The sequence below is a fragment of the Saccopteryx bilineata genome, chromosome 6 (assembly GCF_036850765.1).
Source record: "Saccopteryx bilineata isolate mSacBil1 chromosome 6, mSacBil1_pri_phased_curated, whole genome shotgun sequence".
Taxonomy (NCBI): Eukaryota; Metazoa; Chordata; class Mammalia; order Chiroptera; family Emballonuridae; genus Saccopteryx; species Saccopteryx bilineata.
The window spans coordinates 61,942,403-61,967,054 of record NC_089495.1 but is presented as its reverse complement, the minus strand read 5'-3'; the positions used below and the strand labels follow the sequence as shown (position 1 = coordinate 61,967,054).

The 24,652-nt window shown below is 35.7% G+C and overlaps 1 pseudogene; it reads right to left on the bottom strand.

Annotated features, from left to right (window-relative positions):
* Positions 1–2,438: 2,438 nt before the first annotated feature.
* Positions 2,439–3,131, bottom strand: LOC136308139 (GTP-binding nuclear protein Ran-like; annotated as a pseudogene).
* Positions 3,132–24,652: the final 21,521 nt, after the last annotated feature.

Genomic DNA, 24,652 nt, shown 5'->3' with positions numbered 1-24,652 from the left:
ATATTTGTTATCTTTACTTAGGGTTCCCTGAGTTTCTTGGATATGTGCTATATTGTCTGTCAGTAATTTTGGTAAGTTCTCTGTGATTACTTTTTAAAATATTCCTTCTTGCTTAGACTTTTTTCTCTTTTCAAGATTTCAATCACACTTGTTAGAACAGTTAATATTGTTCCACAGCTCTTGCATTTTCTTCTCTTTGTGTTTCAATTTGTATAAATTCTATTGACCTCCTTTTAAATTCCCTGATTCTATCACTGACTATATCAAATTTTTTTTTGTATTTTTTTTTTCTGAAGCTGGAAACGGGGAGAGACAGTCAGACAGACTCCCGCATGCGCCCGACCGGGATCCACCCAGCAGGCCCACCAGGGGCGATGCTCTGCCTACCAGGGGGCGATGCTCTGCCCCTCCGGGGCGTTGCTCTGCCGCGACCAGAGCCACTCTAGCGCCTGGGGCAGAGGCCAAGGAGCCATCCCCAGCGCCCGGGCCATCTTTGCTCCCATGGAGCCCCGGCTGCGGGAGGGGAAGAGAGAGACAGAGAGGAAGGGGGGGTGGAGAAGCAAATGGGCGCTTCTCCTATGTGCCCTGACCGGGAATCGAACCCGGGTCCCCCACACGCCAGGCCAACGCTCTACTGCTGAGCCAACCGGCTAGGGCCTGTATCAGATTTTTTTTAAGTCTATGAGATTTTTTTAAAAAATTCTCAGTTGCTATGTTTTTATTTCTACCATTTCTGTACTATTTTTCTTATAGTTTGCATCCATCTGCTAAAATCATTTATGTGATCTAATATGTTGTACATCATTTTAATTAGAACCATTATTTTCTTAGAATTGCTTATTTAAAACACAAATTAAGTACAAATATGTGGTTGCAAAGTAATCACAAGGATGCAAAGTATAGCATAGGAAATATAGTCAATAATATAATAATAACTGTATGATGCCAAGTAGACACTTAAAATACCAGTGGGATGGCCTTTTAAAGTATATGATTTTGCAACCATTATGCTGTACATCAGAAACTAATATAAAATAATATAAATATCAACTACAATTGAAAAAGAAAAATTTAAAGTATCACAAAGTAATGGACAATGAAATACATATTGGTATATACTGTATATACATATATATGTCTTGATTAATATAGAAGGTCTACTGGAAAGTTCTGTCCATTTTTGGAATAAAACAAAATACAAATTCTTCTGACTTAATTCATGTGGCACCCATCAATATTTCCACACCAATCCTATCTTCCGAATATGGTCCGAAATGGTTTGCTGAGCTGAATTAAGCCTTTCTGCAATCTCTGATGTTGTCAGAAAAGGATCTTGCTCCAACATGGTCTTAACAACATCATCATGGATCAGAGATGGTCTCCCAGAACGTGGCTTATCAGAAAGGTCGAAATCATCTGTTTCAAATTTTTCGAAACATCTTCTGCATGTCCTATCAGAAACTGTACCTTCACCAAACACTTTCAATAAATTTCTATATGCTTTTGTAACATTTCTTCCTTGTTGAAATTTGTAAAAATACAGTGGCATAAATGAACTTTATCAGTAGCCATGGGTACACTATCACTTCACACATAAGACTAACATAAATCAACTTTGTTTTAATTTGCTACATCAGAATGTATACATTGCTACGTCAGTATGTATACATTTAGTGATAAAAATAGAGAGGCACACATGCGCCAAATAAAATGTGCTTACGTGTCGAAACTTGTGATAGCAACGGACAGAACTTTCCGGTAGACCTTATATGTATGTTATATATATATAACTTTTTGGTGGTAGTAGGGTAGGACATAGAAAGAGTAGGACACATAGAGAAAACCCAAAAAGAAAGATAGCTATATTTATTCCTACTTCCTTGGGGTAGCCAGGTTCAAAACCCCTCAATTACATCTCATGGTGCTGTTGTGAATGCCTATTGTAGCTACAAATGAAGAATTTGTTTGGCTTCAATATTATAATTTATATTTGGTCACTCAGATGACTAAAATATATTTACCATAAATATATGATCTTCATCCATACTCCTGATTCACAGCTCCCCAAAATGTTAAAATTTTGTAAGTGTTCAGGGTGATAAAGTGGTTTTTATGTGCACAAGATGACATTTTTTTTTAAATACAACTTTATTCTGATTCTAAATGAAAGGAATGGGAATGACATTAACAAACAAGGTCTGACCATGGAATATTGTGATGCTACTGCAGCAGTCTTATGGTTGAAACTCAAGAAGGAAACAGCTGTGCTCCAAACAACTAAATATGCAGGTCCAGAAAACAAAGGTATTTTTTAACTGCCACATTCACTCTGAAGCCCATTCATCCCAAGATCAAGCACAGGTTCTGCTTAGCTAGATAATAAAGTGGCAAACACGCTACACCACTGACATCACAGGACAGTTGCCTATATAGACTTCTGACGCTGGGCTCCAGCTTCCCTGCTCACAGGTCGTTGTCCTCGTCCAGGAGAGCAGTGGTCTGAGCAACCTCTAGATTGTGCTCGTACTGCGCTGCCAAGGCTGGGTCCATGACAACCTCTGGGGGGGCGAGGGCAGGCATGGCGACAAACTCCAAGTTAGTGTCTCCGATTAGTTTTCTAGCAAGCCAGAGGAAGGGCTTTTCAAAGTTGTAGTTACTTTTGGCAGAAATGTCATAGTACTGAAGAATCTTCTTTCGGTGGAAAACAATTGATTTGGCCTTAACTTTCCTGTCCTTAATGTCCACTTTGTTGGCACACAACATGATGGGGATGTTTTCACACACTCGCACCAGATCTCTATGCCAGTTACGCACATTCTTGTAAGTAACTCTTGAAGTTACATCAAACATTATAATGGCACACTGGGCTTGGATGTAGTAGCCGTCCCTCAGCCCGCTGAACTTCTCCTGGCCCGCCATGTCCCACACGTTGAACTTGATGGGCCCTTGTTGGTGTGGAACACGAGGGGATGGACCTCCACACCCAGGGTAGCGACGTACTTCTTCTCGAACCCCTCGGTCAGGTGGTGTTTCATGAAGGTCGTCTTCCAGGTTCCACACTGTCACCCACCAAAACGAGTTTGAACTGGACCTGGGGCTCTACTTGGGCAGCCATGGCAATGTGGCTTTCAGAAGCGTCTCTGGCCCCGTCTGCCTGAGAGCTGGAAAGATCACAAGATGACATTTTAAAACAACTAAGGATGAGAGTTGGTTGCCAGATGATCTAGTCATGTAATTGGTGGGTTGGAACTTTCAGTTCAGCATGGACCCACCTCTGACATCTAGGGAAGGGGGAGGGGCTATAGATTCAATCAACCTCTGATGATCAGTGATTTAGTCAATCATGCCTATGAAGCCACCATGAAAGCCCAAAAGGATTGGGTTTGGTGAGCACATGTTGCTGCAGGCAGAGTGGAGTGCCTAGAGGAAGCCTGGAAACTTTGCATTCCTGCCTACATACCTTTTCTAGGCATCTCTTTCTGGCTGCTCCTGAGTTTTGTTATTTATAATGAACAAGTAATCTAGTGAGTAAAATGTTTTCCTGAGTTCTAAGAGCTTCTCTAATAAATTAATTGAACCCAAGGAATGGGTTGTGGGAAATTCTGATTTATAGCTAGTTGGTCAGAAGTGCAAGTAACAATGTGAAGCTTGCAGCTGGGCTCTGAGGTAGGAGAGGGGGGTAGTCTTATAGGACTGAAATCTGATCTCTCTCTTGATAGTGTTAGAATTTAGGTGAACTGAGTTGAATTTTTGGACACCTTGTTGATACCCTGAGAATTGTTGATTGGTGTGTAGAAACCCCTCCCCTACAGTGGAATTGGTACCAGAAACTATTTAGGGCTTGACAGGGAAAGGATGGGAACTTAGACTAGGAGCTACAAGGACTACTAAGAATTTGATACTATTCTACAGTATTTGGTATGTATTAGAGCAACAGCCCAACTCAATCTGGAAGGGTGGGGTCTGTGGACAAGCCAGATTAAGCCAATAATGATTGAAGAGACTGAATTAAACTGAGAATGGGCAGCTGATCCTAGTGTGGAAGAATTTGGTGGAAGGAGAAAAATCCAATGATAAAACTAATCCACAGTCAAATTTATTATTATTCCCTGGATCATGACACACCAGAGAAAAAAATGAGTCAAGAATATCTCATTCTTGGCCCTGGCCGGTTGGCTCAGTGGTAGAGCGTCGGCCTGGCGTGCGGAAGCCCCAGGTTCGATTCCCGGCCAGGGCACACAGGAGAGGCGCCCATCTGCTTCTCCACCCCTCCCCCTCTCCTTCCTCTCTGTCTCTCTCTTCCCCTCCTGCAGCTGAGGCTCCATTGGAGCAAAAGATGGCCTGGGTGCTGGGGATGGCTCCTTGGCCTCTGCCCCAGGCACTAGAGTGGCTCTGGTCACGACAGAGCAACGCCTCGGATGGGCAGAGCATCGCCCCCTGGTGGGCGTGCCCACGGGTGGACCCCAGTCGGGCGCATGCGGTAGTCTGTCTGACTGCCTCCCCGTTTCCAGCTTCGGAAAAATACAAAAAAAAAAAAAAAAAAAAAAAAAAAAAAAAAAAAAAAAGAATATCTCATTCTCGGTGTTGTCATAACATCTCTCCCAGCCAATACTCTTCTCCCACCTGGCATAGTTATTAACATATTTATTATAGTGATTAAAAATTCTCCATCAGGCATTTCTAACAGCTGTGTCATATCTGAGTCTGGTTCAGAGTATAGCTTTATTTATTCTTAGTGTGTTCATTTTTCCTTTACATATATGTGATATATTGTATTAATGTTGGCATCGTATATAAGAAAGAAGACACTGAAGTAAATAATTATGTATGCTTTGAAATAGGCACACTTATTCACTAAGCCTTTAGTGCAAATGTAGGAGTCAAGATAGATCCAAGTTGGGCTGGTCTGCAGTGCTGCTGCCATGGTTATCAACAATGTACCTCAGGCTTCCCATTTCTGTAGAAATACTCTATTTAAAGTAGATTTGGTTTTCTAGAGCTATGTCCCTCCAATGTTGAATTCTAAGTCTTCACCGTGTGATATGCCTCAGAGTCTCTGCATGTTTTTTTTTCTACTCTTATTCCTCTCTCATCAGTATTCTGCTATTACTTGTGTTTCGAAGCTTCTTCACTTAGAGTCATGGTGTGGGCTTAGAGGTGTGTTCTCTAATGTTCTAATTAAATCTCAGTATTAACTCTAAATAATGTTCTTGCATTTGAAGGTTATAACTTCCTTGGTTCTATTGACTTTCCCCTGGCTGTAGTCATGAGCCCAATGCATAATCTAACTGCTTTCCAAGGAGGAGTTTTTGTTTGTCTGCTTGTTAACACTCTATGATCTCTCAGTTGTAATGTGTTTTCATCAATGTTCTAAGAAATACAGTTTCTAGGTGCTATTCACTCCCAAAGAGTAAAGGTTTTGTTCAGCAGTGTATATAAGGAAGATAGTCTGAGTGAAATTTCTTGCCCCTCCTACACTGCTGCTTTTCTTTTAGCCCAGATTTGTATGACATGGATGCTGATTAGGATTTTCCCAGTCTTTTATGTGAGCACACAGTAGGGTTCATGTTGAAATTATACATGAGAATGTAGAGTACAATATCTTCAGCTCCCATTGGTTTCATACTGTTTTGACAACTATTCTAATTAAACCTTTCCTTTTGCATCTACTGCAAGTGAATAATCTACTTTCACTGAATACATTCTCCCTCAAAGATTTTGTATTGTTGGGTTGCTCTATAACCCGAACCCTCAATAATTTTTAAAAAAGTTGTGAATCTGAGGTTGGCTCAGCTTCAAATTTCTAAATAAGAATTGGAGTGTTGCTCCTTTCAGGTCTGTATGACCTGGATTGGAAACTTCAAGAATGATAGGAATTTAAAGGAATAAATATCATCAGAACGACTTGCAGAGTAAAAGTAAAAGACCAAATCCATGCTTTCATAATAGCTTTATTTCCCAATCATATTAAACCAACATAACAATTAATAAGCATGATTTCATAACATTTAAAGATATCTCAACATGTGAGAAATTTCAGCCAATTTCTAGAATTTGAAAAATAGATGAAAGACTATTTATTGATGAAGTGAAGCAGAGAAAATCAGCCTATACACATATGGAGAGTGTTGAGGAGAACGTAGTTGAACTTCTTTTGGAACTCTGGGCTTAGAGACAGCAGGTATGTGAGGGAAGAAGTGAGAGGTGGAGGCAGAAATCAGAAGTACTAACTGAAGACTTGAATGTCATTTACATAACAGTATATTATGAATTCACACTTCACACCCCTGCTTTTTTCTAGAGATTGCAGGGCAGCCAGAAATTTGCCTACAACAAAAAATTCTTTCCTGATGTATTACATAAATTATCTGGAGAAAGAGGGAAGAATTAGTATAGGTATAGCTGACTTTAAGAATGATATTTATTTTGACATTTAGATGACCCCTATAATATATAGAGTAGTTCCTCTCCTGTTTACTGCAACTGTAAAGTAAAACCTAAATATAAACAAGATTTTTTTTTTCTTCTTTTCCAAGTGAGAGGAGGGGAGATAAAGAGATAGACTCGCACATGTGCCCGGACCTGGAATCCACCAAGGAACCCCTTCCTGGGGCCATGTTTGAAACTGAGCTATTTTGTAGTGCCTGAGGCAAAGCTCCTTGGAGCCATCCTCAGTGCTTGGGTGATGTGCTTGAACCAATCAAGCCATGGTTGCAGGAGGGGAAGAGAGGAGAGAGAGAGAAAGAAAGAGGTAGGGGAGGGGTGGAATTGCAGATGGTTGCTTCTCCTGTGTATCCCAAACCAAATTGAACCTAGGACATTCACATGCCCAGTTGGTACTCTACCACTGAGCCAACTAGCTAAATCTTTAAACAAGCTTTCCTTATTATTACCATATGTTGGTTAAATAAGTTTGTAAATTGATATATATGTTTGCTCACTTATAGTTTGTATTGGGTGTGGGGGACAGGCTATAAGCAGGCTGGGTCATTATAACCTAAGGCTTAGTTTTAAGACTAAGCTTTTCCCCACACCCTTGACTAATTACATGATGTGGGGTGGTGCACTCTCATGAAGAATCCCATTATGCCTCAGATAAGTGACTTTGTATCAGAGACTTCCTTGTTTGTATATTGGATTAAAGGTTTTGATTTCTATACTATAAAGTGGGGCAGACCGGGAGCTTGCTCTCTTTTGGTTCCTGCTATCACCATTGCCCCTCATGGGAAAAGCTGATCCCTTGCCCTTCATGGGAAAAGCTGGTTTTCTGCTTTTCCCTTGTCTTCTCTTGTGGTTTGCCTGTCTTGGTGAGACACCAATAAACAGAATGGCCTACCATCCTCTGACTCTGCCATTTCTTTGCCATCTGCCCGAATCCAACGGGAACCTGCATGTGAATGGCCATGATGGTGGCTCCTGGCCTTACACCATAAAAATAATAATTTGAATGGACTCCTTGTTACCACTTACTATAGGCCAGTACATTTCTAAGATAAGAGCTATGAACAGACAAAACATTTACTGGATACTTTAAAAAGACAAAAATCAAAGGCGAAATTTCAAGGTTAAAAATAGAGAAAAATTTACTGAAAATAAAGTAGAGAGGTGACAAGCAAGAAGACAAATACATTTCTTTTTAATTTAAGAACTCCAAATATTAGGATAAATTCACAAAGATTTTGTATTGATAGTGAAAAAAATTACATGAATATAAAATAGTATAAGAAGATATGGCTTTGGAAATATTAAAACATGATTTTCAAATTAAAATAATAATAGACTTGTTGGAAAATAGATTTGGTAAAATATTACATCAAAACATACAAATAACATTTTAATATTTCAAATTGCTTGTTTCCTAAATCACGGCTCCCATTAAAATGTATGTCTTTCCATTAAAAGTGCTGTCACACCTTGCACACACATGAATATGTATATCTATTTACATACACATATAATACAGCTGTGAAAATATATACACATTATATGTAAAAATGTTAAAGTAACAATCAGTTTTGCAGATAAATAATTGCATCTGGAGAGTCCTATGTATGTAAAAGTATGGGTATAGCTTCTTTTTTTTTTCTTATTAAAACTGTGCTGTACTAATTTTTATCATTTTAACATATCACTTTGACCAACACATTAGAAAAAACACAAACACCAGTATGCTGTTTACATTCTGGCACAAGTTCATTATCTCTTCACCAGTAACATTTTGTGGATCACAATATCATAAACACTTTTGTGCTATTATCTTGAGTAGGTTTCATAATCTTCTGAATATATTTGATTATAGTATCTTGCTATGTATCATCTAGTATGTGGTTCAAAATTTGAACCTCATATTCAGATTTTTACTTGCCACAGTTCAGGCGTCAGTATAAAGAATTTAAAATGAGGAAAGAAATATATTTTTTAATGACTCCTCCTCCAACCTTACTTTGGAATAGGAGACCCACCCTGTTTTATAGGCTTAACATTGCCTGATGTGTTGGGTCAAAGAAAAAGGAGAAAACATGATGGATACTTCTGATCTTTAGGACTACCTCTTTAAAAAAAAAAAAAAAAAAAAAAAAAAAACAACAACAACAACCAACAAGCTCATTCACAAGGCATGGCCAGGAAAAACTAGGGTGCTTTCCACTAGGTACATGGCACATGGATCAATACACACACACACAAACACACACACTTCTGTACCTCTAATTTCTACTGTATGTGCATTGCTTATATAATCTGAAGAAGACAATACAAATTGATATAATCTGTCATTATTCTTAGAGGAAATTCCTGGGTTGCAAATGTTTATGATTCTCTTTGTAAGATGAGGGTATTGAAGTCTGTATCTCTGCTTGGAATCCTAGTAACCAACAGGAGAGCCCAACTGACCACATTACTCTTATGACCTGTTCATTTAAAAAATATCTCTCTATTGCCAGGATATGTTTCAGTCATTTACTTCTTTATTGTTGTTAAAAAGTTATTTCATCTCTCAGTGCTTTTTTTTTTTTCATTTTTAACATAGGAATATAAAAGCATTCCTTTTGTCTTGCAAGAATTAAATAAGATCAAACAGGCCCTGGCTGGTTGGCTCAGTGGTGTTGACATGATGTGTGGAAGTCCTCAGTTCAATTCCGGGTCAGGGCACATAAGAGAAGAAACCATCTCTTTCTTTTCCCCTCCCACCTGTCTCTCTATCTCTCTCTCTCTTCCTCTCCCACAGCCATGGCTTGATTGATTCAAGCACATTAGCTCTGGGTACTGAGGATTGCTCCACTGAGCCTCCACTTCAGGTACTAAAAAATAGCTCAGTTGAGAGCAGCCCAAATGGGCAGAGCAATAGTCCCAGACAGGGGTCACCAGGTGGATCCTGGTCAGGGTATATGCAGGAGTCCATCTCTGTATATCCCCTACTTTCAATTTAAAAAAATATTAAAAGTATGTATATAGCACAAAGTCAGGTACATAGTAAGTGTTTGATAAATATTATGAGTGTAATTTTTATAATCCCAGTCTTCACACATTTTGAATGAGGTGAGTTCTTTCCCCACAGCTCCAAAACAACAAAATAATTGTTTAATATGCCCACCATGTTTCCAGAACTTCATTAGCTTAAAAATTGTGAACTAAATATATAAAATAACCCTCTCCATCTAATATTAGAATTTAGATTAAACAGGATACTTAGACATGTTTTTATGGGATCAAGTCATTGCATGAGGTCATCCTTAGCATAAGGAGAGAGCTGCTTCTCTTGTCCAGCATGGTAGAGGAAAATATGGGTGTTCAATATTCTTAATTCTATTAATGCAAATATTCCTATTGGTCTCAAGATCCCACTCTTCTTTATAAGCATTATGACATATTACGGCTCAATATTTAGTCTTCATTGCAAGATTAAGGACTTTATAATTAGTCACTGGGCCAGGTTTTCAGCAGTCTTCCTTGTAGCTAAACTAGTTAAAAATTGCTTTTAATTATGTGAAAGAATTCTTCAGGTTTTTTTAATAGCATGCTTAATTTAGGGACAATCTGTCTTGATTTGAGCCTGTGTGTATGCGTGCATGTAAGTTCTCCCAAGTCTGGCAAAAGCAGACATCTCACATAACATTTCTTATAATTATCATTGCCTTGTACTAATCAAGTACAGTCACCTCATCTTAACTCCTTACCTTGTATCTCTCTGAGCTTCTTCCTAATTAAACTCTGCGAAATGCCTCAGTAAAACTGATGCCGGTGCATGTCAGGGATTATTACTCATCTCAATTATCCACAAAAATTTATCTCTTTTAACTTCAGATCAATGAGAATACAAGCCTAAAATTTCATTCTAATGGTTCATTTGTAGAGTCACTGCTGTAACCAATAGTTTTAGCCCAGATTTTTTTGAAAATCCAGCCAGAGGTATAGCTTATATGGTGAGGAATTTTTGAAGGGGTGGGGGAGGCAAAATTGTTGCATTACTGGCAACAAGACTGAGGAAACACGAGTAAGTGAGGAAACAGGTTTAAGGGATTCTTTAGAGGAGGAAAAAAAAGCAATATAAGTTTGAGCATATCCATGTTGAACACAAATTCAAAGGGAATATAGATACACAGTGTATTTCTGGTAAAGATGTTGGGAAATACTGTGTCTGCAACTACCCATCAGAAGGGAAGAAATGAAAGGTCAAGCCATTTATCCAACTACTCGTTATGTCACCTGTTTTTATTGTTCAAAATTTACACTCCTGCATTTCTGGACTATGTTAACTGGTCCTGTCTAGCAGCTTCTAGGGAAGCCAGAACCTAGATAAACCTCTACATAAACTAGAACTTGGGTATCAGTAGGTGTAATAGTGACCATGACAAAACTCAGTCCTTTTTCTGAGGATAGGCCCAGACAAAAATTTAAAGCTATAGGAGATGATTGGATTGAGCATATAAAAGAAGAAGTTTAACCTGGATATTCAGTCTGTTAATATTATATCACAACTTTATTTTAAAAATTTTTATTAGATGCTCTGTGTTTGAACTGACCCCATACATAATTATTATAATATTATTGACTATATTCTCTATGCTATAATTTACAACTCTGTAACTATTCTATTACTACCAATTTGCATTTTTAATCTCTTCAGCTTTTCTACCTAGCCCATCAAAATCCCTCTGTTTTGACAACTGTCAGTCTGTTTTCTGTATCTCTTAGTCTGTATCTATTTTGTTTTTTCAAAATCCATATATAAGTAAAATCATATGGTGTTTGTGTTCTCTATATAACCTGTTTTATTAAACATAATAGCTTTTAGTTCCACCCATGCTATTTAAATGGTAAGATTTCATTCTTACTTATGATTGAGCAGTATTCCATTGTAAAAATGTATATATAGCTTTTTTACCCACTCATCTACTGATAGGCACTGGGCTGTTTCCAGATCTTGGCTATTGTAAATAACACTGCAATGAACATAAAGGTGCATATATTCTTTTGAATTAGTGTTTTGGATTTTTTCAGATATATTTCCAGAGGTGGGTTCACTGGGTTATAAGACAGTTCCATTTTTAAATTTTTTGAGAAACCTCCACACTGTTTTCAATAGTGATTTCACCAATCTGCATTCCCACTAACAGTTCATTAGGGTCCCCCTTTTTCTGTACTCTCATCAACACTTGTTTGTTGATTTATTGATGATGGCCATTCTGACAAGTGTGAGGGTAATATCTCATTGTGGTATTAATTTGCAATTCTTTGATAATAAGTAATATTGAGTAACTTTTCATATGTCAGTTGGTCATCTGTTTGTTCTTTTTGGAGACATGTCCATTCAGGTCCTTTTATAAAATGAGATTGGAGATTGATTATGTGATGTCAAGTTTTCTGAGTACTTTATAAATTTTAGATATTAACTCTTGATCAGATGTATCATTGGTAAATATCTTCTACCATTCAGTTGGTTATATTTTCATTGTGTTGATGGTTTCCTTTGCTGTTACAGACTTTTTAGTTTCATGTAGTACCATTTGTGATATTTTCTTTTGTTTCCCTTGTGTGAAAAGGTATATCAGGAAAAAATGTTGTTACAAGAAATGTCCAGGGTTTTATCATCTGTGTTTTCTTCTGGGAGTTTTATGGTTTTGAGTCTTATGTATAAGTATTTAATCTATTTTGTGTTTGTTTTTGAATGTGATATACAAAGATGGTCTAGTTTCAAGGGAATTTTTTTGTGTTAATCTCTCTAATTTTTCCAGCAAATTTATTGAATAGACTGTCTTTCACACATACTTTGTTGTTGCCTCCTTTGTCAAATATTAATTGACAATTTAGGTGTAGGTATATTTGTGGGCTCTCTGTTCTGTTCCATGTCCTATATGTCTGTTTTATGCCAGTGCCATACTATTTTGATTGCTATTACCTTGTAGTATATTTGATTCAGATAGCATGATGCTTTCGACTTTAATCTTTTTTCTCAATATTTCTGAGGCTATTTAGGGTCTTTTGTGATTCCATATACATTTTTGGATTATGAATTCAGCAATACATTATAGAGATCACACACAATGATCAAGTAGAATTTATTTCAAAGATGCAAGTTTGGTAAAACATCGGTGAACCAATGAACATGATACACCACATAATCAAAATAAAATGATTATATCATCTGAAAATATGATTAAAATAATATGATTATATCAAAAGATGCAAAAAACATTTGGCAAAATTTAGCACAAATTTCTGATAGGAACTTTCAGCAAAGTGGGAATAGAGGGAACATATCTCAGCCCAACAATGGCTGTATATAACATACATAGTATATATGACTGCCAGCATCATATTCAACAAGAAAAAATTAAAAGTGTTTCTCTTAAGAGCAAGAATAAGACAGGAATTTTGCTTTCTTATTATTATTCAATAATGTACTGGAACTCTTACCCATAACAATCAGACATCCAAATTGGAAAGGAAAAATAAAACTGTCATGATTTGGAGTTCACATTTCACTGTGTATGAGGAACCCTAATGATTCCACCAAAGATCTAGAACTGAAAAGTGAATTTAGTGAAGTATCAAGATATAAAATTAATATTCAAACTTTAGGTGCATTTTTATATACAAATTTTGAACTATCAGAAAGAAACAACTTCATTTACAATTGAATTTTAAAAAAGTGCAGAATAAATGTAACAAAGAAAGTAAAAGATCTGTAATTGGAAAATTATAAGATACTGATGAAGGAGATACAAATAAATGGAAGGATATAAGATGTCCATAGACAGAAAGAATTAACATTATTAAAAGATTTATACTACTCAAAACAATCTGTAGATTCAACACAATTCCTATAAAAATACCAATAATGTATTTTACAGAACTAGATTTGGTATTTTTTGCACCTTACGTTCTGCATGTAAAAGATTCTCCCAGAGTTGATTGGCTATTGTATTAATGTGATCATTTTTGCAGAGTAACTAACATCCCTGGGACTAAGCCTTCTACGGCATAATTCAGGAATTGTAAACCTGCCCAAGTCTCATTTACTTGCTGAAAGTATCTGTCCAATATGATCCTTCCTCCTTGCGGCTATCTCATGCACAAATTTCTAGTGCATAACTCTTAGTTCCCTTGAAATTATTAAGCAAACTTTGCCTTTACAACTGGGGCTATCAGTGGGAAAATTATGTCTATGCTGAAATTACAAACTGTGGATTATCTAGCTGTCTAAATTGCAATGGAGCCCTCATTTTAGTCAAAATTTCAAGTGGAAGTGGAGAAATTTTTTAACCGTTTGAGTAGTGACTTCTTTTCATGCTCACTGACCCACAGGAGTGAGTTGTTTTTTTTTTTTAAAAAATGAAATTAGTTACAGTTACAGTTTTATTAAGTTAAAATCATGTTTGTTTGATAACCAATTTATGGAAACAAAAAGAACATATATTTGCCTTTTTTAAATGTTTCCTTACACATTTTTAAAATAAAAATTTTTGTTATCTCATGCAATTCTCACATACCTCCTATCTGTAAATAAAGAATTATTGTTATTAGCACAATCTCAAATATGTACTCACATATAATAATATTCTTAGGACAATTGATAGGTATTTTTATTTATTCCTTATATTTAAAATTTTTTTCAAACTGTGGTACTCCTCAAAACATGGATGCAGACAAAGTGGTTTGTTATATTCAATGCACATCACCCTTGTGTCCCTCTGTTTACCTTCTCTTCTTGTAGTATACTGTCATAGGAAGCATTTTTATTGTGGCTTATCCTTTGAGGTTGTTGCAGGGACTGGCTTTGGGAGGTGACATCCTGAAAGACAAAGGTTGTCTCCTACTGATGACAGTCAGCCTTCTCTGGGTGATTTTCTCTCTTTCACAAACTCCTCCAAAAGCTGATCAGTGAGCTTCATTTCAGTCTGAAGTCATATAGCTGTGGTCTTCCTCCAATCTTCATCTGATACACAATGTATGAGTTCAAAACAGCAACGTCAATTTTATGAAAAAAAGTTTTATATACCATTTCACGGGTTTTCTTGCATTTCCTATGAAACTTATTTGCATATTAGCCCTGTCAATCAAACCCATATTTTCATTATACCTCACCACACTTAGTGGCTTGGTAATGCTTTGCCCAGTAGAGTAATTGCTCTTGCCACTTTCAATCATCAGGTCTTCATGAATTGTAGTTAGCATGTTGACCTCTCTTTTGTCATGCCATTTTTGAGCTAACATGATTGTAGTATTTCTTTAGATGCATTCTCCCTTTTTTAATATTCTTACTTTTACTGCTCCAGCTCAAAATTTGAAGATGTATATGTATGATTGTACTCTTGATGGTCAGGAGGCACAAGGACATGCATGAACATTTGTACTACTCAACGGGTTAATGTGTATATTTATTTGCTATTTAAGAAAATATTTTGGCCCTGCTTGGGTAGCTTAGTTAGTTGGAGCATTGTTCCAATATGCCAAGGTTGTAGGTTTGATCCCCAGTAGGGCTAACACAAGCATCATCCAGTGAATGCATAAATAAGTAGAACAACAAATCAATGTTTTTCTCTTTAAAATTAATAAATAAAAATAGAAAATATTTTGCTCTTTTTTTGTCCCAGTACATTTCAGGAGTCCTTAAACTTAGGCTAACAAACATTTGGCTTTGATCTCAGTCTAAAAGTCTTATCTTAAAAACACTACTAAGATATGCATCATGTGTTTTTTCTGAGAAGATAGCTTCAAATTCTGCCTTTTTAAAGCAAAAACAACAACAACAACAACAAAAACTATGTGGACTAATGAGTTCTCAAATTCATTTGCTGAAGCTATAACCCAATGTGATGGTATTTAAAGATGGGGCCTTTGTGGGGTGTGGGGAGGTAACCAGATGAGTTTAGATGAGATCATGAGGTTTTGGCCTTAATGATGGGATTAATGGATTTAGCAGAAGAGACAGATGGAGATCCCTGGGTCTGCTGTGTAAGGAATCAGGGAGAAGGCACAGGTATGTTTGATTCATATTTAAGCACACATTTATACTCTTGTTTCCTTCAGACTGCTTATATCAGAACTTTTGTCTCTTCTCCTGGAAGAGCTGTGTGGCCCAGTCCAGTGGTGGAATTCAAATAATTTAACAACCTGTTCTCTGCTCTAATGACCATTTTAAGTATAAAAAAGTGATATACCAAAAGGTAGTTTATTATTTTATGCATTTAATACTTAAATAAGAACAATAAAAATGATACACAAGACTAGATTATGTGGTAAGAAACAGTTTTAAAATATTAATGAAAAAATATCAAATAATACCTGACAAAAAACAACACAAGTTGTCACCCGCCGATTGTTTGACACTTTTTCTCTTTATGTGATATGTTTGTTTACTGAAGTAACAAATGCAAGGGACTTAAACTGTAGTATTTCATCAAAGGTATAATGAATTTTATGAAATGAATAAATATTACAAGCATACTTCTGTCTATTTTTTTTTCACTAATGAACAGAATGGACATTATTCTGGGTGCTTAGAATACACTGTGTGCAGATAAATGTTAAAAAAGAATAAGGAATGTAAACTTGTGATTTCAACATTGAGTGGCTTCCCATGCACTCACAATAGAGAGAACCCTGATTACAAGTGCCATTTTAACAACTAGTTTGTTAAACTCAACAAAAAATTAGGTATTGGTTCTGGCCAACCAGTGTGAACTGACTGAATCTCACCACTGGCCCAGTCACATCAAATAGATTGATAACAATGTTAATGGAAGATCAATTCTGTTAGTTAAGATATAGATCCAGGCAATTAATAATATAAATTCTCAAAGTAAAATGTCAATTTTAGACTTCTGTCTACTTTTCTTTTTTATAAAATTCTTCAAACTTTATTTAAAAAGAATTTAAATAATTCACTTTGGTTTACTATTTTTTCTTGTTTTTAACATTTTACTAAGAAAAAATTGAAATGTTATAATAGTAGCTAGAGGAATATAATAAAACCTCATATCTGAATCACTTGGCTTTAACAACTGTCAATTCATGGCAAATCTAGCTTAATCTATACTCTCACCAATTTCCCACCTAGCACCATTGCTCTATAAAAAATTTAGTACATATTGCTAAAAGATAGTTCTTTATTTCAAAATCATAAGCACAACATTATTAGCACACTTTAACAAAATTTTCTTATTCTTATATTTTCTTATTATTAAGATAAATGATTGTTTTTGCTTTGCTTTCTTTTATTAATATTTTTAACTTAAATCAGAATAAGGTAGCTCCCTAGTATATTTATTTATCCCAGAATATATCTTAATATTATAAATTTAAGTTATTCATTCTAATTTTCTTTCACATGTCATTGAGAGAAATATTTTACTAAATTATAACTTTTATTCATATGAAAATGCTAAGAACATGGGATTTTGGTCTTTGAGATAATTTTATTGGCATGTAATAGTATACAAATTCTAATTTTATATACTGGAAACTAAACTTCATATCGTTAATAATATAATCTTAAAAAATAAACATATACTGTATAAGATTTTAAAAGTTTTATATATTATTCTATATTAGCAGATAATACATAATTTTATAATGGCCCTAAGTCAACTGTAATATTTTATTCTTGGAGGAAAGATTGTTGTATCATTCAGAAGTAGAATTAAAAATATCCATTTCTTTGTTCTTCTCTTCATCTACCTAACCCCAACCTTCACAAACACAAATTTTATATGGTCAGTAGCCACATGTGATTATGGTTTATTATATTAGACAGCAGAGATTATGAATATTTTCTGTCATCACAGGAGGTTCTATTGGTCAGCACCACTGTACAGATTGAGAATAATACATAGACTGACCTGTGGTGGCACACTGGATGAAGCATTGATCTGGAGTGCTGAGGTCACCAGTTCGAAGCCCCATTCCTGCCTGGTCAAGGCATGTAGAGAAGCAACTACAATAAGTTTGTGCTTCCCTCTTTTCCACTTGCTTTTCTATTTTCTCTCTAAAATTAATAAATAAAATCTAAATCCGGGGTAGTCAACCTTTTTATACCTACCGCCCACTTTTGTATCTCTGTTAGTAGTAAAATTTTCTAACCACCCACCGGTTCCACAGTAATGGTGATTTATAAAGTAGGGAAGTAACTTTACTTTATAAAATTTACAAAGCAGAGTTACAGCAAGTTAAAGCATATAATAATAATTATTTACCAAGTACTTTATGTTGGATTTTTGCTAAGATTGGCAGAATAAATCTTTATAAAACAACTTACTATAGTTAATCTATCTTTTTATTTATACTTTGGTTGCTCTACTACCACCCACCATTAAGCTGGACTGCCCACTAGTAGGTGTAGGGACCAGGTTGACTACCATTGATAAAAATAATAATAATAATATATAGAAGATTCAAATCATGTCACTTCTTAGCTGAGTGTTTCTAGAAAAAAAAAATCAATCTTACCATGTCTAAGCTTTAATTTCCTTGTGTTTAGAATAAGAACAATAGCAGTACTTGTGTCATAGGATTTTCAGCAGGATAAATTATTACACTAAAATAATTTGTTTAAAATTATTTTACTAAATTTCTTCACTGAAGGAGTAATAAATTGAGAAACTGAAAATACAAATCAGCAATGACTAGCTCATGTGTAAAAATAGGATTCTGGCCCACAATCTGTAGCAGCCAGTATAAAAAGCCAACCCTCTATCTGCAGTAACAAGTCCAGGAAGTCAAACTACTGTCTTTAGCAACTGGTACAGGAAGCCAAACCATAACCCCTGCAGCAATCAGCCCTAAATGACCAGGACTTATTAATAGCTTACAAGTTATTTCCTAACTGTTGCCCTTATCATTCTTTTTAAATTCCTTTTTACACTTCCAACTAAACACCAAATGAAAAAAAGGTAAAAATACATGGCTAAATAATCACATAGGATACCCTGTTTCTGGGAAGCCTGCCTATAGCTTCTTCATGTCAATAGCCTCCAAACAAGGTATACCTGAAGCTTTCATTTTTTCCATTATACAGCTTTCCCACTCCTTGGCCTTTCTTTTGTCTCTGCCGAAAAGCAAGTGATATTAGGCATCTAATAAAGTCCCTGGATTATTGTATTCTTTCAGAGATGATATCCTACTGAAGAGAGTTAGCATATATAAACATTTCAGAGCCAATAAGGAAAATCCAACCTTGATAAATTTTAATACTACCTTGTTTCTGCATGACTTTCAGACTTAAGAAAGAAGGTATGGTGATTAACAATGACACATATGTCATTTATGGACTTACCTATATTTGGTTGGCTTTTGATACATGTGAGAAACAGGTTGCAAGTGACAGTTTAGATTTGTGGGGGCAGAGCTGTGGGGGACTGGCAGTAAGCTGACAAGGTCCTTGCTGCCCATCCCCCCACCTCACTTGCTTGATTAGGTTGTTAAAGTCTAAGCTGTTCTCCACAACCTCTGATTATTTGACTAAGTTGGTAAAGGTAATTGATAGGCCTACCCCCCACCTCCATGTTAGCTGTGATGCTGATGGTTTCTGCTAGTCCCATCTCCCATGTGCCTTGAAGAGACTCGAGGCAGTTTTCTTTCTACCCTTTGTTTTTTGAAGTTAAGATATTATGTATGGTGGGGGATTTTCTGCACTTGGGATAATTCTTGGTTTGCCTCAGAAATGTGACATTGTATCTGAGCTCACTTTGTTTTGCTAATGATTTTGTTCTCTGCTCTATAAATGAAGTCTTTTGGGGGTGGAGACTCACTCTTTTAAGCCATTAGCTTGGTAATGAGGCCTCCCAATCCTATCCCTTTTCTTTCTGTTTATTGTCTAATCCTCTGCCATTCCCAATCAAGACCTGCAAAATTGCAAGTCTTGCTGGCTTACTACAGATACATATGCTATTTACTCCTATCTTGTATCAACCTCCAACCTTCTCTAAAGAAATGTTCAACAACACCCATGGCTTTGTAATAAAGCACTGACTTTGGACAAATAATACTCTCTTTTTAGAGTTGCAAGACTATTTGAGAGATCAAATACTTAGCGAGTGTTTTAGAATTGGTCAATAATACAGGATTCCATTTCTGCATAGGTCTAAACCTCCTTATAACTGTGAGAATTTCTATTAAAACTATGGGTTTAAAGAATTACATAGCTTTGTTAGTTCACCTTTCAGAGCAAAGGAATGGGTGAGTTGCCTTCATTAGCAAGAAATACTGCTTCTATGTTTAACAAATACATATATGCTCATCAATTTTAAAACCACATCCCAAAAGAAGATTCTGCCTTTTATATAACAGATCTGTTCACATTGACAGGTTATCTTTGCAGGAACTTAAAATTTAGCAATGTATATCAGGGATGCTGGAAATAATGATTAATACAAAGCAGTAATTCTAAAATGTGCCATAAATTAAAGTCTCAAACATTACTCATAATATGTCTGACCAGGCAATGACGCAGTGGATAGAGCATCAGACTGGGACAAAAAGGACCCAAGTTCTAAACCTTACGTCATTGGCTTGAGTATGGGTCACTGGCTTGAGCATGAGATCATGTTGCTGACTTGAGCCCAACAAGTTGTTGGCTAAAAGCCCAAGGTCGTTGGCTTGAGCCCAAGGTTGCTGGCTTGAGCAAGGGGTCACTCACTCTGCTGTAGACTCTTAGGCAGAGCACATATGAGAAAGCAACCAATGAACTGATGTGCTACAATGAAGAGTTGATGCTTCTCATCTCACCACCTTCCTGTCTGTCTGTCCCTATCTGTTCCTCTCTTCCTCTCTCTGTCTCTGTCACACACACGCACACACACACACATACACACACACAAATTACTCATAATATAACTTGTTTGGCTATTAAATGAGTAAAGTACAGTAAGAATATACTTTAGAATATCAGAAAAACAAGAGATAAAAGGTCTTAGGAAGATGAATATTTAAGAAAAAATACTGCTTAATAAAAAACTGAATAACAGTAGAGGCAAGTTTCAATCCATTTGTTAAATGATTTTCCTCATTTTCTTTATATTATATGTTTAGAGGACTTTAGACATTTTCCTCCCACTCTTAGCTCTGAATAAAGAAAATATTGCTGTAAGGGGAAATATTTTTTTTAATTTTAAATTATAAATTTAAAAAAATGGTTTAACAAAAGTTATTTCTAAGACATCTCTTCTAAAAAGTAATTTTTTTTTCTCCAAAAATAGAGACTTTAGACTGATTTTGTTTTTACATTGTAATTTACTGCACTGATAATATTTGCACTACCTCTCTCTTTTCTAAAAGGTGTATATGTTATAAAGTACTGTTTTGCCGGGTTTACATAGAGACACCAAGTCCAAATGAATTTTTTTAGGAGTTTTATTAAAAGGAGGAAATTTAATATGCCGGCCGCATATGGCTAACACGGGGCATAGCTGACCCAAATCATGTGTGCTGACTTTAGCCCTGAGGCAGGTTCTATACCTTTGATCACACACAGGTTGGTGGGAAAAAGAGGAGGGAGAGAGATGACATAACTCATTAGCAAGCTTATAACATTCATCTATAAGATTTATAAAAAAATATTTCTACACATTAAAACTTACAAGGTAATACAATAGAGGAAAATGTTGTTCTACATATAAAAAGATATTCCTAAATTTTCTAATGTTTATTTGCCATTCTTTTGTCTAGAAGTATATACATTGATCACATGTGTTCAGGAGGGGGTGGGGAGCTTACACAGTGCCAGGTAATAAGCGTTTGTAAATGGCCGATTAAAGAAGGAAGAAGAGGAGAGGAAAAGATTTGCTTAATCTTCTCCCTCCCCTTCCCACACCTTGCAAGGTGTTTACCCTGTTTCTCACAGAGGTGGGGGAAAGGGAAATTTAAGTCTCCCCAGCACAAAATCTCTTTACAATACAGTGTTGCTGTCTCTCCTGATTTGGTGCAAATCACAGACAAGTATAAAAATCATATTTACAAAATCTCTCTGTATGCTTAGCCCAAATTTTAAAACACTTTTTAAGCTTCCTAGTAAAAAGGAGGTTTTCTCCACAGTATGTCTCTGCAAGCCAGAAAAACTCCCTCTTTCCTCTCCTAAAATATTAATGTTAATTTTTCCATTCTTTGGTACCTTATCACATATATATATATGCTCTCTCTAAAGTTAGAAGGAAATGACTATACTTCATTCAGGTCTATTATAAGCACTTAGAAAAATAATTTTGCTGAATTGATAATTTGAGCTTTTGACATTTACATTGCTACTTTTTGCAATATTGTTAATTACCATATTTATTTTATTGTAAGACTAAATATTCAGTGCTTTAAAATTTCATATTTGGGGCACTCGTCTGAATTTATTTATGTAAATAGCATATAAATTTATAGTATTGTTCAAGTATTCTGAGTCTGTTTTTATACTATCCTCTGATCAGTAGCTCTGAAATTTAATGAGTGTGTGTGCATGTGCTGCATGAATGTGTGTTTATATGTGTGTGATTAATAAAGCTGTGAGAAGTTTATTTCTTCTATTTTTATTTAGGTGAAAATTTATCATTACTACTTGCCCAGGTGAAATAAAAATTAAAATCTATTAAAGGCCTTTGGCTTCCGCTGGGTCTTCTGGAACTTATTGCTTGCATTTTTGTTTGGTTTGAATTTGTAATTTACTGTTACATGTGAAATCTAGATGAGCATTAATTATTTTATTTTTATTTTATACATGCTAGTAACTTACCTCAATTGTAATGATGCACATAAGAATTGTTTACACTTGTTCTTGTTTATGATTTTAAACTTTGTCTGGGATAGACAAAAAATTGACCATATTATTAATTTGCATTTCTTTAAAGTTTCTTTTAATGATATTAAAAGCTATTTCCCATTCCTTGATTGTTTTCTGTCTTTCACTCTTATTCATACGAACTGGACTTTGTTTCTAGTCTGTCCTCCTGTTTCATCTCTCTGTCCTTTCCTCATATACTTTATGGAAGCTTGGGGGTCTCTAATTTTCTAAACAGCTCCTAAATATAATCTGCTTGGATTATTTATTAATATTATTTAGTATTACATATATATTTACTACTATTTTATTAAATACAGTTTGCTTTTTATTTCAAAACATGTATTCTAATTTCCAGTTGTCCCCTCATGTTTCATTAGCTTTGTAGTTATATGTTCTTTTAAAATTGTTCACACAAAAATATATGCATTCATTTAAAATTATCTAGGGCCTAGTTTCTGGTATTACTTCTACTCAAAAAAATAAGAAATAAATTTATGGAGTTGTTATACTATTTGTACTAATTATATTTTATGCTCAGTGCCTGTGACTTTTCTCTCTTCCTAGCTTTGTAGAAGGATTCTTTATTTTGTCTATAATTAGAAGTGAAACTTTGATTTAGAGAATTATGTAGTTTTCCTATCTAAATGTTTTAAATATGACAAAGGCTTATATTCACCATTGCAAAGCAATTTCATATGGATAAAACAGGAGAATGCCAGATCTGGAAGTTTTTCTGGCAGGGAGCTTTAACTTTGTGATTACTAGATCTCATTTCCGGTTGGTTGGTTCTGGCATCAAAGACATAACTGTACATACCACGACTCTCTGTTCCCATGTTAAATTAGCTTAAAGTATTGCTTCTTAATCTAGCAAATGGGTCTCTGAATATGGGCCTGGAAGTTTTCTGTGTCTTTCCAATTTTTTTCTTCAGTGTTTTCTCTGGCAAAACTCCTGAAATGTGTCATTTTTACATGCCACTCTCACTTAATTTCCACAAAGGATGAAAATTTGTCACCTATTTTACCTTCTTATGATTCATTATGTAGGAATCCCAGAGGAAGTTAAGTATTTGAGGCCAGTACTTAAAGTTGAACACACTGATATTGTTTATTTTTGTTTTTTTAAAGTGAAAGACACAGAGACAAAGAGAGAAAGAAAGAGGGTCAGATAGGGAAAGACAGACAGAAAAGGAGAGAGATGAGAAGCATCAGTTCTTCGTTGCAGCTCCTTAGTTGTTCATTGATTGCTTTCTCATATGTGCCTTGATGGGAGGTCTCCAGCCAAGCCAGTGACTGCTTAATCAAGCCAGCCACCTTGGACTGAACTCAGTGACCTCATGCTCAAGCCAGAGACCTCGGGGTTTTGAACCTGGGTCCTCTGTCTCAGGCTGTGCCACCACCCGGTCAAGCTGAAATTGGTTTTTAACCCAAGCCTGTTTGTTTGTTTAGCTTTTTCCATATACACAGTTTCAAAATTTAGAATATTTAACCTTCTTATTTTTATACCGGGTATCTAAAACCATCACCAAATTTTGCTGTTTTTGCTTCATGTTTAAAATTTATCAACTTTTTTTTCCTCCCCAATTCATGTTATCTCTTCATTAGAGTCTTTCTCAACTAGGCTCTTTAGGGATATCTAATATCTTATTGGCCTCACTTTTGATTCAAATCACAGTTATGGGAAGAAAATATTTCCTCAAAGTTTTGACACACTTCACACTAAAAGTTCTCATCTGAGAAGCTGCTACATTTCTTTGGCTTCTGCCTCTAAGTTCTGTGATGAGGCAGCTTGGAATATCCATATGAGCCATTTCGACTTTCATACATGTGCATCCTCCAGGAGCAACAGAGCCAGTGCCCCAAGGAAAGTCCAACCATTCAGAATAGAAACAAAATGATGAGGTCCTCTCCATTTCCCTCTGTAGTGGACTATGTTAAGACACATTTATGGGATTCCTCAAAAGTTTCTGGAGAGTTAGAACAACAGCCCCTCACAAAGGGTTGCCTGCACAAAAATTGCATCCTTATATTAGCCTTTTCTTATTTCTTATTTCAATCTATTCTCTCTCTCTCTCTGAATCACACTTGCAATAAATAGCTTATAAGAAAGAGTTAATCTAAACTGAGCTTTGGGAAGGAAACCCAGGCTAAGAATTTTGGTATGAAGGACAGCCCACCTTGCAGAGCCTAATATTCTATGAATGACTTACCTAGACGTGGACCCGTTACTTATATGATGAAATAAGTATCATATTGTGGTGATAAGTGAAGTGGTGATTAGCCCAGGCATACAAAATGATTATACTTTTCTTATTGTCAAGAGTGAAGAATTGTCATAAGATGTATGTGGAAATGTTAGGTAATCTAGGAACTAAGTCCCTTAAAACCACCA